Raw genomic sequence first — 16,814 nt, forward strand, 5'->3', positions numbered from 1 at the left:
ATTAACCCTTTAACTCGTAAAATCGTCTGTATTTCTCCGCTTGGCCAAGCGGCTTGGGGGCTTCAATTTTGATTTGACCACCACCGATTCAGGCTCTTGGTTGTCGCCAGTCTTTGCACCTATTTTTCTATATGATCGTTGAACTACGGACTTAGGAGTTAGGAACCCACGTGTGCTGACTTGTTTCTATGTTTAACAAAACAGCGCATACATTGGTACCACTGTGCTTGTTACTTGGAATACTTCGCTTTAATTTTTTTTAAATACAAAAAAATTAAAAAGTTAATCACGTTACAATTCTTATATAATAAATTAATTTAAATATAACATATTGAATTTATTATATACATAAACTTATATATAATATAAAATATAAAATATAAAATATATTTTTATTTTATACATAATTATATAAAATTAATAAATATTAGGGAAAACTTCGTACTTTGGGCCTAATGCCATTTTAGTTTCCGAACTTTAAAATGCAACAATTCAGCACCCGAACTTTTAAAATATGATAATCCACTACCTGTTGTTAACTAGCTGTGAAGTGGCATTTGAAGAAAAAGACACAAATGCCTTTGGAGTGTCATCTAATTTTCTTTATCAACCATCCAAACTGTTATGGACACACCGCCCGGCAGCGCACTGTGGCGCAGTCATAGGCAACAACACGCACAGCTGGCCGCCCAGCAGCGCACAACACGCACCTCATGACAGCAACACTGTGAGACGTGCGCACCGCCGACAGCAGCAGTAGGGCATGACCCACATGACAGTTCATCAGGGTGGTCCCACACTTATCTTACCACATCAGCTCTGCCCGTCAACTCGCCGTTAGCTACACCATTCATCATCCCTTATCCTTATCTTTATCTTATCTTATCTTAAGTAATAGTTGTGTTACCATTAGGAGTAGGTAATTAGGAGTTTGAGTTTAATTAGGAATTTACTTCTGTAATCTCCTATTTAAGGAGCTACGAGTTGAAATAAAGCATTCAGTTTTCCAGTCAAGAAAAGAGTGAGGAGAGTTTGGGTGGTCTCTTGGACAAATCACCCCAAGGGAGAGTTCGGGTGGTCTCTTGGACAAATCACCCATTCAGTTTCCGTAATAGGGTCTGCACGCAAGGGAAGGTGCAAGGGAAAGCAGGGCTTTCTCCCTGTGGACCGACCCATGACGAGATCCTACGCGCGGGCCCATAACATTATGGTATCAGAGCCTATCGTCATGGGGGAATAGAAGCCGCTATCTTCTAGGGTCCACGAGCTAGAGCATAGGCTCGCCGAAAACCAGCCTGGAGGTTCGTGAGGTCAAGGATGATGTCTAGGAGCTGCGTCGCCTGCTGGAAGCGTTCCTCTCCAACAAAGAAAGAAGCTTTGAGGGAACTGCCACCACCAACAACCGCCGTCCAATCGGGGCGGAGACGTCCAGCGAACAGCAGACCGCTGCCCCAACAACCGTTGTTATTCCCAAGTATAGCCAGCTGGAATTTCCATCTTACAGCGGCATTGGAGACCCGTTAAGATGGCTGTATCGCTACGAACAGTTCTTCCGTAACCAGCGTACTAATGACAAGGATAAAGTCAGTCTGGCCGCCTTCCACCTATCAGAAGAGGCGCAGCCCTGGTTCTACAGACTGGAGCAAGAAGAACCCGGTCTCAGTTGGGGGTAGTTTAAATCATATTGTCTCCTTAGGTTCGGACCACCGTTGACAAGCAACCCGCTGGGCGAGTTAGTCAACCTCCAGCAAACTGGAACCGTGGTAGAATACCAACACCAGTTTCAAACCCTTCTCGCCAGAGCAACCTCGGTTCGTGCAGATCAGCAAGTCGACATATTCACCGCGGGGCTAGCAGAACCCCTAAGGGTGGACGTGGAGATGCAACACCCTCCCAACCTAGTCACAACCATGAACCTAGCACGCGCCTTCGAACGCAAACTATAGCTCAGCCACGGAACTGTCAGTATGGGGCGGCCTTCATCAGCATGGGCATCCCCAGAACCAGTTGGAGTGGCTCCATACTCAGCAGCCAGCCAACAACGGAAGCCACAGACAAGCACCAATCCCATATCGGCATCCAATGCAGGGAGTAGCGTCGTTACACCCCCCATTAAGCACTTGTTCAGGGCTGAGATGGCAGAACGCAGGGCAAGGGGGCAGTGTTTTAATTGCGATGAACTCTACTCAGCAGGGCACAAGTGCAAGAGACTTTTCTGCTTCCTAGTGAAACAAGAGGAAGATGAGGATGAACCCCCTCCATGGGAACCCGATCCAGGAGGGCAAAGCCATCCAGGATTCCCTTGAGGGTCCCACTCAAATGTGACCCCAACTTTCTTGAATGAAAAAAGGCAAGGATTTGAGACTCTTAAATTTTTGTCAATGTTTAGATGGTTGATAAAGAAAATTAAATAACACTTGCAAGGAATTTGTGTCTTTTTCAAATGCCACTTGATGGCTACTTAACAGCAAGTACTGGAATGTCATGTTTTGAAAGTTCGGGTATTGAATTGTCGCATTTTAAAGTTTGGGGACCAAAGTGGCACTAGGCCCAAAATACAGGGTACTAATTGGGAATTTTTTCTAAATATTATAATATAATGGGGTTTAGATTTTAATTAAATCAAATGGAGTCAAATCTGAATCCAATCCAATTATATAAATACATCATCCGTATATGAGATAATCAAATCCGATGTTAAATCAAGATGTGGAATTTTAAGTATAATTGACGGTCATACTTTCATTCTTGCTTTTGATAAGCTCATTGTCTAAATTTGGGAGTGCTTATTTGATAGATATTTTCAAAATGATGTGATGGGCCAAGATAGGCCAAAAAGGAAATTAGCGCTTATTAAATAAGACTTAAAATAAGTCCAATTTTTGGACTTTTCAAATAAGTGCTTGCTCTCAGAATAAGCATTTGTTTTTGGCTTATTTTCCATACACAAATAAGTGTTTATTTGAATAAGCACTAATGTTGAAGCACTCCCAAACTTAGCATAAATTTAAATTTTATTCTACCATTCTTCTGTTATACATTTCCCGAATTTACATGATTGTAAATCTTGATACGAGGACATACAATGGTTGAATTTCCACTGTTTCAGCTAGGGATACATACACCAACTGAATTTACTTTTTGTGCTTGAAAATAAATAAAAGCAAGAAATTAGAGAAAGGTGCATAAGAGAGTAGAGAAGAAGTGAGTTAAAAAGAGGAAAAAAAACGATATGCACCTTAATTTATCAAGGTCATTAGCATCCTTTAGTGGGACAATTGATCAAATTTGAGGTGAATATTCTCATTGTATCTTTTGTTCAAGTTCATGCTTTTATTTTTTTCACCCCAATCCAATCCTTCTGGGCCACTTTATTGTTTTTATAATGTTTTGGAGGGAATATTTAAAACAATGAATCTAAGGATCAAAATCTTAGAATATATATATATATATAGGTATCCAATTATTGTGATGCTTGAGGGTCTGAACTTTCAAATGAGACATTTTAGAACCTTTGAAAGGCTGTGTTTGGTTTGAAGGAAAAGATAGCCTTAAAGATGCACACTTAGGTTTAATTCCGTTAAACTGCTGTTACAGTGAGAGTGAAAATTTATAAAATGTGTTCACATTCTCCCTTTTTACTATCGGACACAATCAAGTGGCAACATAAAAGAAACGCCCATTCACGAAATAATAAAGCAGCTAAAGTCTGCAACCCAGCTGGTTTTCATGACCCGCTTGTATCGCTAAATGGTTAAAAATTTTTTTAATGGTGCTAAAAAGATTCAAGCTTGCATTGTCTTAATTATAGGCGTTAGCATTAAAATCCATCTTTTTCTTTATGCTTACTTTTGCCTCTTTTAATATATATATATATATATATATATATATATAATTTGAAAAAAGAAATGCAGGCTAAAAGATTTGAGCCCTAATCATCTACATCAATTTGACCATTTAAACACCAATTATAACTATTTTTATTTAAGAAATATACTATAATCTATGTGTCTCACAGCCAAACCATTTGATCCCTGACCCAGTAAGCATTCTGGTTTTGTGTCTGGCCCGAGTCTTAAAACACTAGATTCTTGGCTGTATGCCTAGACCAGTGGAAAATGGCATGGTGGACTCCTTGTTGAGTGGGATTTTTGTAGTTCACTGCTCCAACATGTTCATTCTCATTGGAGGTGTAAATTTGGCAGGCCCAACCCAAGCTTAGATTAATGAGCTTTGATTTTTGGTCCTCAGGCTTGGCCTGGGCGCAAAACATGGGCTTTTCTAGTTTTTGGACTGGGCTTGGGTCTAGCCCTTAGGTAAGCCGAGCCCAACCTAATTGCACACATTCATACATATATATGTTGATACATATATGCATACATACATACATACATGCATATATACGAGTTCAGATCTGTGCCCCACAACATCCTACAGCGCATCCCCGTTTTGTATTGGAACATCTCCCAATGATGACATCATCGAGTCTGGTATTATCATTGGGAGATGTTCCCAATAGACGGCAGGGATGCGCTGTGGGACATTGTAGGGCACCCTTGTGAGGCGCAGATGTGAACTCTATATATACATACATATATTCATTCATATACATATGCATACATGCTTATATAGAAAATATACAAAATTTCTATTTAAAAGGTTGATGCAAAACTGTTTTTTTTTTTTTTTTGGTAAGAAAGCATTTCCATTAAGAAAAAACAGAAAGGCCGAAGCCAAAGAACAACAAAAGAAAGAATAAACAAGCTTAAAATTAAAAGAAAAGCTACCACCTACAAAACACAGAAACAATTAAGCAGCAGACTCATCTACAGCTAGAACACCACCTAACCAAAAGGAGCAGCATCCACCAACAGTTCAGGCCCCAGGAGACCTCTCTGAGAAGCAACTTGGGCAGCTCTGTTAGCCGATCTCTTTACAAAGGAGAGAGACATCAGTAAAGCTAGCAATTCTCAAACAGTCTTGAACTATAGAAGAAATTTCATCAGAACAGTCGATCTCTTTCTTTTTAAGCCAACCAACCAGTGACATATTGTCACTTTCAATAATTACACTTTTAATCTGCAAGTCTCAAGCAAACAACAATTCATTTAGGACAGCAAGAGCTTCCGTTTGAAGAGCAGAGACAGCATGGTCTCTGATAACTAAACCAAAAGCTGCTGTGTTATTTACCAAAAAAGCCCCGTCCACATTGATTTTCATCGAGTTAGCTTGAGGGAGAGTCCAAAACACAGAAGCATCAGCCTCTCCTTCAAAAGGGGGCTGTGTTTGTGATGAAGTAGCTGCCATCTTCAGAACTTCTTGGAGTTGAATCAAAACCCTGCCAATAATAGAGTTTAGGTTAGGCAAAGCATCATTAAAAGTAATATCATTCCTGTGAAGCCAAATATTCCAACAAGAACTGTAGTAATTTTCAGCTCTTGCTTCCTATCTTTAACACCATTGTACAGAAAGTCAGAGAGGACCAGCCTAATAACCAATCCTTAAAAGACGAAACAGGAGGGATTCTAATCTAATCCCCAATTGGCTACCAATTAAACCAACAGGCTTTAGCCAATTCAGACTCACAGAGCATGTAGCACTGTTTCTTCATTCTTTAAGCAAATAGGACAGGTGGCAACAGACTGGATTTTTGTTTTTACCAAATTTGATGCAACTTCTTAATGCATTAAGCCTAAAATTGAACAAACGCATGCCCAACCCAGCCCAAGTCCAACCCCAATTATCAATTTTCAGCTTGAGTTGACTTGTTGAAAATATCGGATTTGACCTTAGACCTCAAGCTCAATTTTTTTAGGATTGGACGTGGATTGACCTTAAACTGGCCTGGCCTGGCCGAGCCCATCCAATTCATTTATAATAATAATAATAATAATCAGATATTATGAATCAAATGTTGATACATGTATTTTTTTCGTGTAACTATGTACATAACATTTGTATGCGATAACCGGAATTCGTTCCCAAGCCTCCACTACAACCGGCCGGTCTTGCACATCAACCAGTTAGAACCATGATTTTTGTTGAAATGCCGGAAAAGAGCCTTTGTCCGCTGAACTGCGAAGTGCGAACCCAACCATCGGAAGAACGAATCCGTAAATGTATTTAGCATCTCCAAGGACATTTTTACAGTCTTCAAGATTTTCTTTTTTTTTTATTTGTCTAAGTTTATAATATCGAGTGTCGATCTGTGTCGGTCTATTGTCGCCTTCTATGGTACATGGACACGTACAATGAAACTTGTAAAATTATAAAAAGGAAATCGTAAAAAATGTTAGAAAAAAGAAAAAAAAAAAGATGATGCAGTTATGGCAGCCAGCCCAAATCAACGACACTGGTAGGTCAAATGATCTGATGCAATAAATTTGTCTAAGGGCGTCTTAAAAAGAGAAAAATGGTGGATTTCATAAGAAAGTTGCATTCATTTTTTGGTATTAACGGGTCTTATGAAAAATAAAGATTTTCGAACAGTTCATTTACCTGAATGAATAAGAGACTTGAATAAATCATTTTTCCATAAATTAATAACACATGAAAAGACAATATTATCTCTTTAATAATGGCACTTTTATTGGATAAAAAGGTTTTCGTTTAACTTTACCTAAAAAGCAAAAGAATACCAATCCTGGTAAATGTATTTAAAAATATTTGCATGAATAAACATATTTATCCAAATAAGTGACTTATCGTATAATTTTATCTAAAAAACAAAAGAATACTAATACTGGTAAATGTATTTGAAAATATTTGCATGAATAAACATATTTATCCAAATAAGTGAGGAGACCTTAATAAAAAGAAATTAATCCAGCCGAAGGAAAGAAAGTGAGGAAAATAGTGTATACTGTATTTCTGTATAAACTTTAAGTTTAAGCAACTGAAATTTCTTCTAAATTGCGATTTTCTACAGTCGGAATTAATTTCAGCAGTCGACAAGATGCTGGCTGGGGTGGCCTCGATGCGATAATGATGCTTACTGGGTCGGCCATCATCAACAACCAACAAGAGAGAGAAAGAGAGAGGATGGTAGGGGGCGGCCTACTACTCATGGACAAAGTGCCACCATGCGCAATTTAATGCGTATGGGGTATTGCGTTCTTCCCCGCGCTAGAAGTCTAGAACCAGGAGTTGCCCAACTTATTTGACCAAAATTAAGTACATGGCCGTGTTCCTTCCTGCCTTCACCTTCCTAGGTTCTGTCCTTCACCGTGCTTTCGTTGCGATGTAAATATGTAATTAGAGTTTGACATTGGCGGATTGGGATCGTTTCCACCTAATCAGTACACTGTACTCCTATGGTGTACTCCCAATCGGGCAGTGACACATACATCATCCTTTCTCTTTCACATCCCAAGTTGATGGGTAATGGGTTCATGAATCTCGTCATGACTCATGAAAAATGATGTCATACTTTTGAACACCTCAAAATTCCTAATTCCAATGATAATATTTAGTGTTTATTTTGGTTAACCTCAAAAGATGTTTTTCTGAGGTATTTCCATTAATAGACAATACAATTATAGTCATCCGCAACGTTTTTAAAATCGGATCGGAGAGGGAACCGTTCCCGGGCCATATGGTCCGATCATCCGATTTGAATAGATGATCAACTCTCATAAAAATTTTAAAAAATAATAAGCGGCCAAAAACTGCTATTCGGATCTGACGAGGGGTAATTTGGTCTCCCCAATCGTATAATGACATGTGGCTTCTAGATGATACCTCAACACCAAATCAACGAGCTAGCTCAGTAAAATTAGGTAGAGTATCTCACCCAAATCGACCTCTATTTCAGTGAGACCGAACTAGTTGATCCCGTTGGATTACGGCAAACTATCCTAGGAGTCGGTCGAACTATAGGGACTTAAGGCAACCTGCTAAGGAGAGCTCACAGACCACTCCCTGTAGTTCCACCTCGGGTCGATAGCACGACTGTTAGAATGACTCACTGTGTCGCGTGCCAGATTCTACGCAAACGAATCGTAACTCCCGCAAAGATCTCAAAACTGAAACCTTAATGCGCTTGAAAATAGGAAAACTGTTTCACAAAGAGCTCAAGATTGTTACCCTGAGCTCCCTGAGTCTAGGGACCTATATAAGGCGTCCAGGCCCACCCAAAAAGGTATGTGCACTGAAGCACTTAAGCTCTCTCATACATTTCTCACGAAGTTCCCATATTGACTTAAGCATTGGAGTGTTCTCCTGGGTAAAACCTACCAGGACACTCTCACCTTTCTCTCTTTACAGCTCTTTCCAGTTTGGACGTACAAATACCAGCTCAGCACTGCCAGATCAAAACCTTGTTCAAACCCAGTCACAAGACACGAGGGAGCGAACAGATTACGCATCATCAAGATCGATGGTTGAATCGTTCGAGTGAACAGTTTAATTGCTAACCAAATCAAAATATTTAGTCAAAAAATGGTTTTTGGGTGAAATAGAACCGGTTAGGTGACTGATTCCCAATTTTTCTGATCCCGATCATCTGGTTTTGAAGACGCTGGTCATCCGTGTTTAAAAGCCTGATTACCTTAGAAAGTCTTTTAAGGGTATTTCCTTGATACACACTAATACTGAATAAATTGTGATATAGTTCGAACAAAGTCTCAATGGTAATTGAGACTTTAAATTGTTTTCCCGCCATAAGCCAAGATGCATGTTTAAATTGTTGACCTAGTGTAACAAGTGTTCTCTTCGACGCGCCATCAAGTGCCATCCAATGTGCCTATAGCCGCAACTCCGGCGTCCAAGTGTGTGCCATGGGTGGGCTAAGCATGTACTTTTGTATGGAGGACTGCCAATGGCAATATTGTAATATTGTAGTATGCTTTTTCATCTTTTTGACGTTTCTTATTGTCACTCCCCCAAAAGCTTAACGTACTCTTTGAGAGGAGGTAGGTAGTCGAGTGAGCTCATAAGCGTGTAAAGGTTAAGCACGAGATCCCCTCGACGCTATACTGTGTACTTGTGCTTGCCACTGATTATTGCAATACAAATAGCCTTTTGCTAATCCGTGTTCCATCTTGTTGCCATTTTGTGTGTGTTTGCTTTGTTGCGTAGGCTTACTCGCCCCTTTCGAGTGCCGCACGGGGCCCCAACGATTATCCCCGTGACACTAGGGCCCAATTATTTCGTTGAATTAATTATTTTACTGTATATCATATTACAATTAAAAAAAAACATGGACTACTTCAATGCATGGTTTATATTTTTTATAGACATACCTCACAAATCATTTTTTTTTTCTTTTATTTTATAATTATTTTTATTAAATTATTTGTCTAATTGAAAGCATAGACTATTGGATGAATATAAAATTAAATATGAAGAGAATTGATGCTTTAAATTAATATTTTCTCATCTATTATATAAATATTTTGGTTATAAATGAGTTAACCAAATTAATTGATTTAATTATTTATTTTAACATTATTACACACCTAATTATAAATTTTTTGTATTTAATTTATTTATGTTAAATAAAATTTCTAATATAATAAAATAGAACATTGATTTAATACCAAATTAAATGAAGTGATAACTAATGAACATTTCAATTAGGTTGTGTTTGGTTTGAAGGAAAATGTAGGGAAAGGTAGGAAAACCTATATAGGTTTTATAAAGGTTTTCCTATATTTCCCTTCCTTTCCCTACTTTTTCCTTCAAACCAAACATAGCCTTAAAGATGATCGGATTCCTAAGGCTTTTGAAATTAATGATACTTTCTAATGTCTCTTAATTTTTCATATTATAAAACGCAACAATTAAGGGACAAAAATATAGGAGCTGACATATAACATCAACCACTGCTGATGCTGACATAGATTAAGTACTAAAGAGAGTAAAAGCCAAAGAAGAACACGCATGATTAGCATAACAATTTAGACAGAAAAAAAGAGTCGGGATTAGATGAACTTAATGGTTGTGTTAGGAACTGATTAACCAATAATAAAGCCCCATTCTTGGTGAAATGGCATTTTCCCATTTAAGGGAATGATCATTCCTTCCGTTTTATTGGGAATAAAATCACATTCCAGCTGATATCAATTCCTATTCCGATTCTTGTCTGAACCAATGCAAACAAATTAAATCATTCTGATTCCAATTCCAACTGTAACCACACAGACCTTAACATGTAGGGAATGAAGGCGCTTTTCTTCCCAAAGGGGAGGGGAGGGGATGATCCAATTTTTACAGATTATAAGATATGCATTACCAAAAAATAATGTTTCCTTTAATTCCTCAATAATCATGTATTTATTGTTTAATAAAATTGACTTTAGTGCTCACAAGACCATGCTCACATCTTCACACAGTCGCTTGCAGTTGCAGCCTTATATTGAGAATATTTCCATATTTATATGTTTTTTACTTTTTTTATGAGAAGATATTCTCAATGTAAGACTGCAAGGACTATTCTTGCGAGGACCAAATCCGGATAACCCATTTGTTACCGTCTCAAAGTGTGGGACGTGGATCACGTGGTTGATGTTGAGCCGCTTCCATACTAACTATTTCCAGTGGACGTTTAACTGATGGCGATCCGGAAGACTTCTTCAAAATGTCACACATGAAAGTAGAAAAAACCAAAAGATCACTTTCTTCGTTCTATGACATTTGGATTAAGCGTGAGAGAGATTTCAGATTCGTGGATTTTTGTAAAAAAAATAAAATGCTTTTGTTAATGATATTCATCAAGCAATGGAAAATTAAGTATAATCTACTACTCATCCTCATCCACTATTTTGGAGTATTAATAAAAGTTTGTGGATGTCACTGAGCTTGTTGTGTCCAAATTAAACTACTCATCTTCATCCACTAACCTACTACTTGGTGGCTTGTTCAACATATTCTTTTGATTTCCGGTGGGCCACCTGTACACACACAAACGCCAGAGAATTTAATTAGTCTGTAGTAGCAGAAATAAAATATAGTATGTAGAGAATACAATAATTTAGAGTAAGTTGTATTTCTATCATACTATATTAAGCCCATCTGAAGTATGCAATGACATGGGGTGTTACGTGATGTCAATTTCTAGCTGCGAAATGCTAAATCCAAATCATCCATTTGATAACCAACCATTCACTTTAATTAATGTTAATATATATATATATATCCCTTTCCTCTTCTTCACCACCATATATTAATTATTGCATTTCTAGCTATTAGGATTCTGAATTTCAAATAAATAAATTATTTGCATAATTAACTTAAAATAATAGGTTAAAAGGTTTTAGAAATAAACTATCTTTTCACAAAATTATCGATCTCGAGTCTTGATCAGGAACCCAAGGGCTTCTTTTTTTTTGTTTTTTTGTTTTTTGTGTGTGTTTGTGTGGGCGGGGGGGCGATTCCATACCAAATTACCAATGAGTCTGCGGTACCATGCAAATGAAGCTCATATTCGAATGATTTGGCTTTAGAAGCTCATATTGTAATCTAACTATGAATTTTCTGGTCACCCTATAATATTCAACCTTTCAACGTTAGCGTCAGGCTATGCAAATTCCTTATTGTTCTATCTATTTCAATTGAATCATCCACCGGATTTAACAGGTGCATGGTCTATCAGAGTAAGTATAATTGAAATAAATACATATAAAATACAAGGTTTTATATTCTACATATTGAACGTTAATAAATATTCTGACGGTTCCGTTGCTTTAAAAATTTGCTTATCATTTTAAAGATAGGTTGGAAATATATATATATATATATATATATATATATATATAGCAATAAAGGCAACAAATTTAGTGCGTACTGATCGAGTACATATTCAGTATATTCATCGTGGCTATCAGTTCTGCTGGACCCGACCATAACAGTACTCGCTGTTGTATTAGATTTGTCATAATAACTATAACCAAAGAGGAGAGGAGTCATATATAGTGACATGTCACGGCTCCTCTCTGTTTACAATGCTGCATTTGGTTAGCAACAAGATTGTGGGATATGGTAAAGGACGGGATAGGATGAGAGAAAATTGGAGGGGCTAATTCTATAATAGGGTTGGTTTGGTTTCCAACAAGATTATGGGATGTCAAATATGAACTGTTTTATAGAAAACTATAAACATGCATGAATCACTCTTCTTATTGTGGGCTCAAACCCCAAAAGCATTTTTTGTTTGGTATGTACAAATATAGAATTCTACACAAAGGGTGGGCGGCGGGATTTCGACCCATAGCGACATCGTCTCATGGGCCCATTTGCCTGGAAATTTATTAAAAAATTAAGGGAAAAAAAAAAGTCTGTGCTGAATCAATTTTCATTCTTTTTATTTTTTGGACCAGCTAGGCAGCTAGCTAAAATTTTAGCTACTACTCAGCATTATTATTTGAAAAAAAACCATAATGATTCCATTTCATAGTTTCTCAACCGTCACCAGAGATGGCTCTCCTAAATTTTGATTTCCCATTTCACTCTTTCATCTTTATTTGTTCTTTTATTTAGATATTATTGTTTGCTCACCACTCACCAGGCGTTGAAATCATAGAAGCTGGCCGCTTCAAGTCCTTGTAAGGATTAAAAAATGGAAAATAATTGAATAAAATAGAGGTGCAATTTTTTTTAACAGTTGACAAATGGCTGTCTATAAGTATTGCCTAGCCACGCTGAGATTACCCGGTTAGGGACGCAAGCGAGAACACATCTTGTGTGGTTCTCTTCTGTCTCCATCCCCTTTTTATTCTCTTCTTTCGGATTTGGGTTCCTGAGAAACTCCTCGATCTCTCTCAGATTATTTTCTTCTTCTCGTAGGCTTAAAACTGCTTTCTTTGGTTTCGTTTCATCAAGTCTTAGGCTTCTCGTGTTTTGGATGATTACGGTTTCGTTTCCTGTTGTAGGAAAACATGAGTAATACAATGAGGCCTAGGATGAAAATCATGTTTCATTTGGTCTATGACAGGGGTTAAAATCATCCATCAGTACCTCGTTCCCAAATATTTCTCTTTGTAAAGCCTACTCTCTGTCGAAGAAGTTGGAGCTCGTTTTGCTACGTTGATTCTGTTTTCTTTGGTGTTTTCGTTTCCCAGCAAAGAGATCGAGTTTTCTTGTTGTATATTGTATGGTTTGTCACAAGTTCTAAAGCCCCAAGAAGCCCAACAACCATCTCTTTTCTCTGTTCTTTTTCCCTTTTCTAGCTTGTAGTCGAGACCATGGAAGTGGGCAGGAAGGAGAAAAGTAAGAAAGGTTTGATCGTGAAGACATGGGAGCGATGTCGATCGATCGGCGTTGGCGGTAAGAAGTCATCGGGGATTACTCCCATAGCGAAGAGCAAATCGTGGCCTCGCACTCCAGATTCATCGGACGACGGCAAACGCGGCGTGAACCGGCGAGTCGCTCCCGAGGGTTGCTTCTCCGTTTACGTCGGGCCTCAGAAACAGCGGTTCGTGATCAAGACCGAGTATGTCAACCATCCACTGTTCAAGATGCTACTGGATGAAGCGGAAATGGAATATGGGTACAACAGCGCAGGCCCTCTAGCGCTACCTTGCGACGTGGATCTCTTCTACAAGGTGCTGCTGGAGATGGGCAGTGATGAGAATGAGATTATTCATCAACAAGGATGTAACTTCACCAAAGGTTACAATTCCTATCGCCTTCTTAGTCCATCTCGAATGGCGCTCATCAACAGATTTTGACTGTACGTGCTGTTTCAGCTTGTGGCTTTGGGCTTTGGGCTTTGTTTGTTCAGCAGTGGGCGTTCAAAGTTGTTCTTTTATGGAATCTAACGCCCATGACCCATGTGCATTAATTATACGTAAGTCTGTCTTGCAAAGAATCATCAAAAGCAATGTAATTCAAACTTTGTACGATAAACCAGCTCATGTAACTGGAAGTTCTCTTTTTTCTTTCTGAAATTCAATGTCGAAAACCCCAAATGAGTATTATATTTATTTATTTGCTATATGAACGCGGGGTAGCTAGCCCAGTAGCCCTCCCCAAATTAACACCCTTTACCAGCAAGTCAGCTGTTGGTTTTGATTGATTGAATGCAAGTGATGGATCATCAATTTGCTTCTTCAGAAGAAAGATAAAAGAGAAAAAAATTATATATTGATTCGATCAATTTCCATATATAGCAAGTTGACAATGGATTGAGAATCCAAAGTCTTGAAGCGCGGGAAGCAAATTAAAAAGAAAGTCGTCAAAGGAAACAATTAAAGTTGATATATATATATATATATATTAATGAATAGTACACCACTTAATAAACTAGTTAAATTAATTTCTAAATATATGCATGTACATGTAGATGATGATGAGAATCAAGAGATCTACAAGAAAGAAGTTGGTATCTCTAGAATATAATCTCCCCAGGAAACCCTAGAAAGGAGGAACCCAGAACTAATTATAATTTATATATGCTCTCTAGCTCCATGTAAAGCCATATAAAGCCATCATGGATGCAGCGTATTAGTGGGATCTGTACATCTGATACAATATCAGTGGTAGAAGAACCTATTTACTCAAAGGCCAAGACTAATATTTCTAATTGATTCTAATTATTGGCGTCTCACTAGCTAAAAATATAATTATGTTTAGCTAATCATGCATATGAAACCCTAAGGATCGGTGCCAAGTAGTATATATAAAAGTTCAAGTTAATATAATTATATGAATGGAAAATTAAACTATCTATATATGCTACGTGTATATAGATAAATTCCATAGGAGTGGTGTATTTTAATATTTTGTCAATAATGGACCATACAATTATATTCCTTTCAATAGATGATTTACAAACCTTCTGTCCAACAAAATAGAATTTTCCACAATTAAGCCAAGCAAAAAAAGACCTTAGTATGATATACAAACACACATCATTTTCTTGTCTTTGGCAGTGGCTCTTGATCAATTGAATATTGGATTTAATGCACAATGATCATAACTTAAAATATAATTTTTCCCCTTTACTTGGTAAAACTGCATGTTAAATTTTTAAATTGGTTAACATACTTTTCAAAGAGTGGTTGAATAAGGAAAATTGAGTTTAATATTACAATTTATATACCAAATGGAATCGGTGGTTCATGTTCATTCTAATAAAACTATTACGACTGAACATAAATATGATTAACAATTATGAGGGCGCCCACTGTATTGAAGATAAAACTTACAACTATTGATCCAATCCACAGTTTTCTTACGAAGCCCATGATCATCAATTGAAATTATTGTTATTGAATACTTCTAAAATTTAAGCAACACTAGTTTAGCTATCCAGCAAATAATTTTACAATGTGAGATGTGACATGCATGCATACATGTCCTTATATGTGTATTTGACTATATGCATGAATGCATGTATGTACACACATACAAAAAGCTAGCCATCCGCTTGCAAGGCATGTGAGGGTACATCTACTTTCAAAAGCATTAAGTTTTTCTTATGAGTTTGGTCTGTTGCAGATTGAGTTAGAGGGAGATGCTTAATTTGAATGTCACTAGGGCTTTTGGCAAAACTAGTGCAAACTCAGATTTATTGATAACAAAGCAGATAGAGCTAGGTTAATTGTACTAAACCATTTTGTTGTGCATTTGTATTGAACATATTTGAATCTTCACTCTGGCCCTGAGCATTCTCCCTTTTTTTTTTTTTTCATACGAAGCATGCGTGCACTTGCCACATGATTTTGGTCCTCCCAAGCTTCATCTTGCGTGAGCCACGTGACTAGTATCCAAAAAACACCACAATTTTATTACCATCTCAGCTTCTATAGCTAAAATACTATTATATTTCCAGGATCTATATATAATTCTGTTACTGTTGATTTACCCTACATCATCCTCTACCATCTATGACCTGGCTATGTGCATCCAAAGTTATTCAAACCACAAACTGCGTTATGGGCAATTTGGCTTTATCTATTTGCTTTCTTTCTTTCTTTCTTTTCTTTTTTTTTTTTCTTTTATTGTTGAGACCATTTTACTTAACGGTTCAGCTGATTGTGGTGGAAACTTGGGATCAGCCTGTAATCATTATTGGGGGATTATGGGTATCTATCTCTTCCATGAAAAGAGATCTTAAGCTATGTTTGGTTTGAAGGAAAAGGTAGGGAAAAGAAGGGAAACATAGGGAAATCTACACAAGGTTTGTAAAAATTTCCTTACATTTCCCTTCCTTTCCCTACTTTTTCCTTCAAATCAAATGCACCCTTAATGAAAAAAGGGGAAAATTCCCGATTAGTACCCTATACTCTGGGCTAGTGCCACTTTGGTCCTCGAACTTTAAAATGCGATAATTCAGTATCCAAACTTTAAAAACATGTCAATCTAATACCTGTCATTAAACAGCCGGTAAGTGACATCTAAAAGACACAAATGCCCTTTGAGTGTCATCTAATTCTCTTTATCAACCATCTAAACATTGACAAAAAATAAGCAATACCAAATCCTTGCCTCTTCTATTCAAGAAAGTTGGGGTCACGTCTTAGTGGGCATTCTGGTGGCCCCAACTTTCTTGAATTGAAGAGGCAAGGATTTGATACACTTCATTTTTTATTAATGTTTGGATGGTTAATAAAGAAAATTAGATGACACTTGAAGGGCATTTTTTTTCTTTTCAAATGCCGCATAACGGCTGGTTAATAGATTGGTTATTGGTAGGTACTAAATTGGCATATTTTGAAAATTTTGGATTTTAAATTGTTATGTTTTATAGTTTGGGGACCAAAGTAACATTAGGCCCAAAGTACAGGATACTAATCAGGAATTTTCCTAAAAAAAAAAACGTTAGCATGTGGAATACCTCATCCATCCCTGAACATTACAATACACAATTCCAT

This window comes from Nelumbo nucifera, chromosome 4, assembly GCF_055504915.1.
Source record: "Nelumbo nucifera cultivar China Antique chromosome 4, China Antique-T2T, whole genome shotgun sequence".
Lineage (NCBI taxonomy): Eukaryota > Viridiplantae > Streptophyta > Magnoliopsida > Proteales > Nelumbonaceae > Nelumbo > Nelumbo nucifera.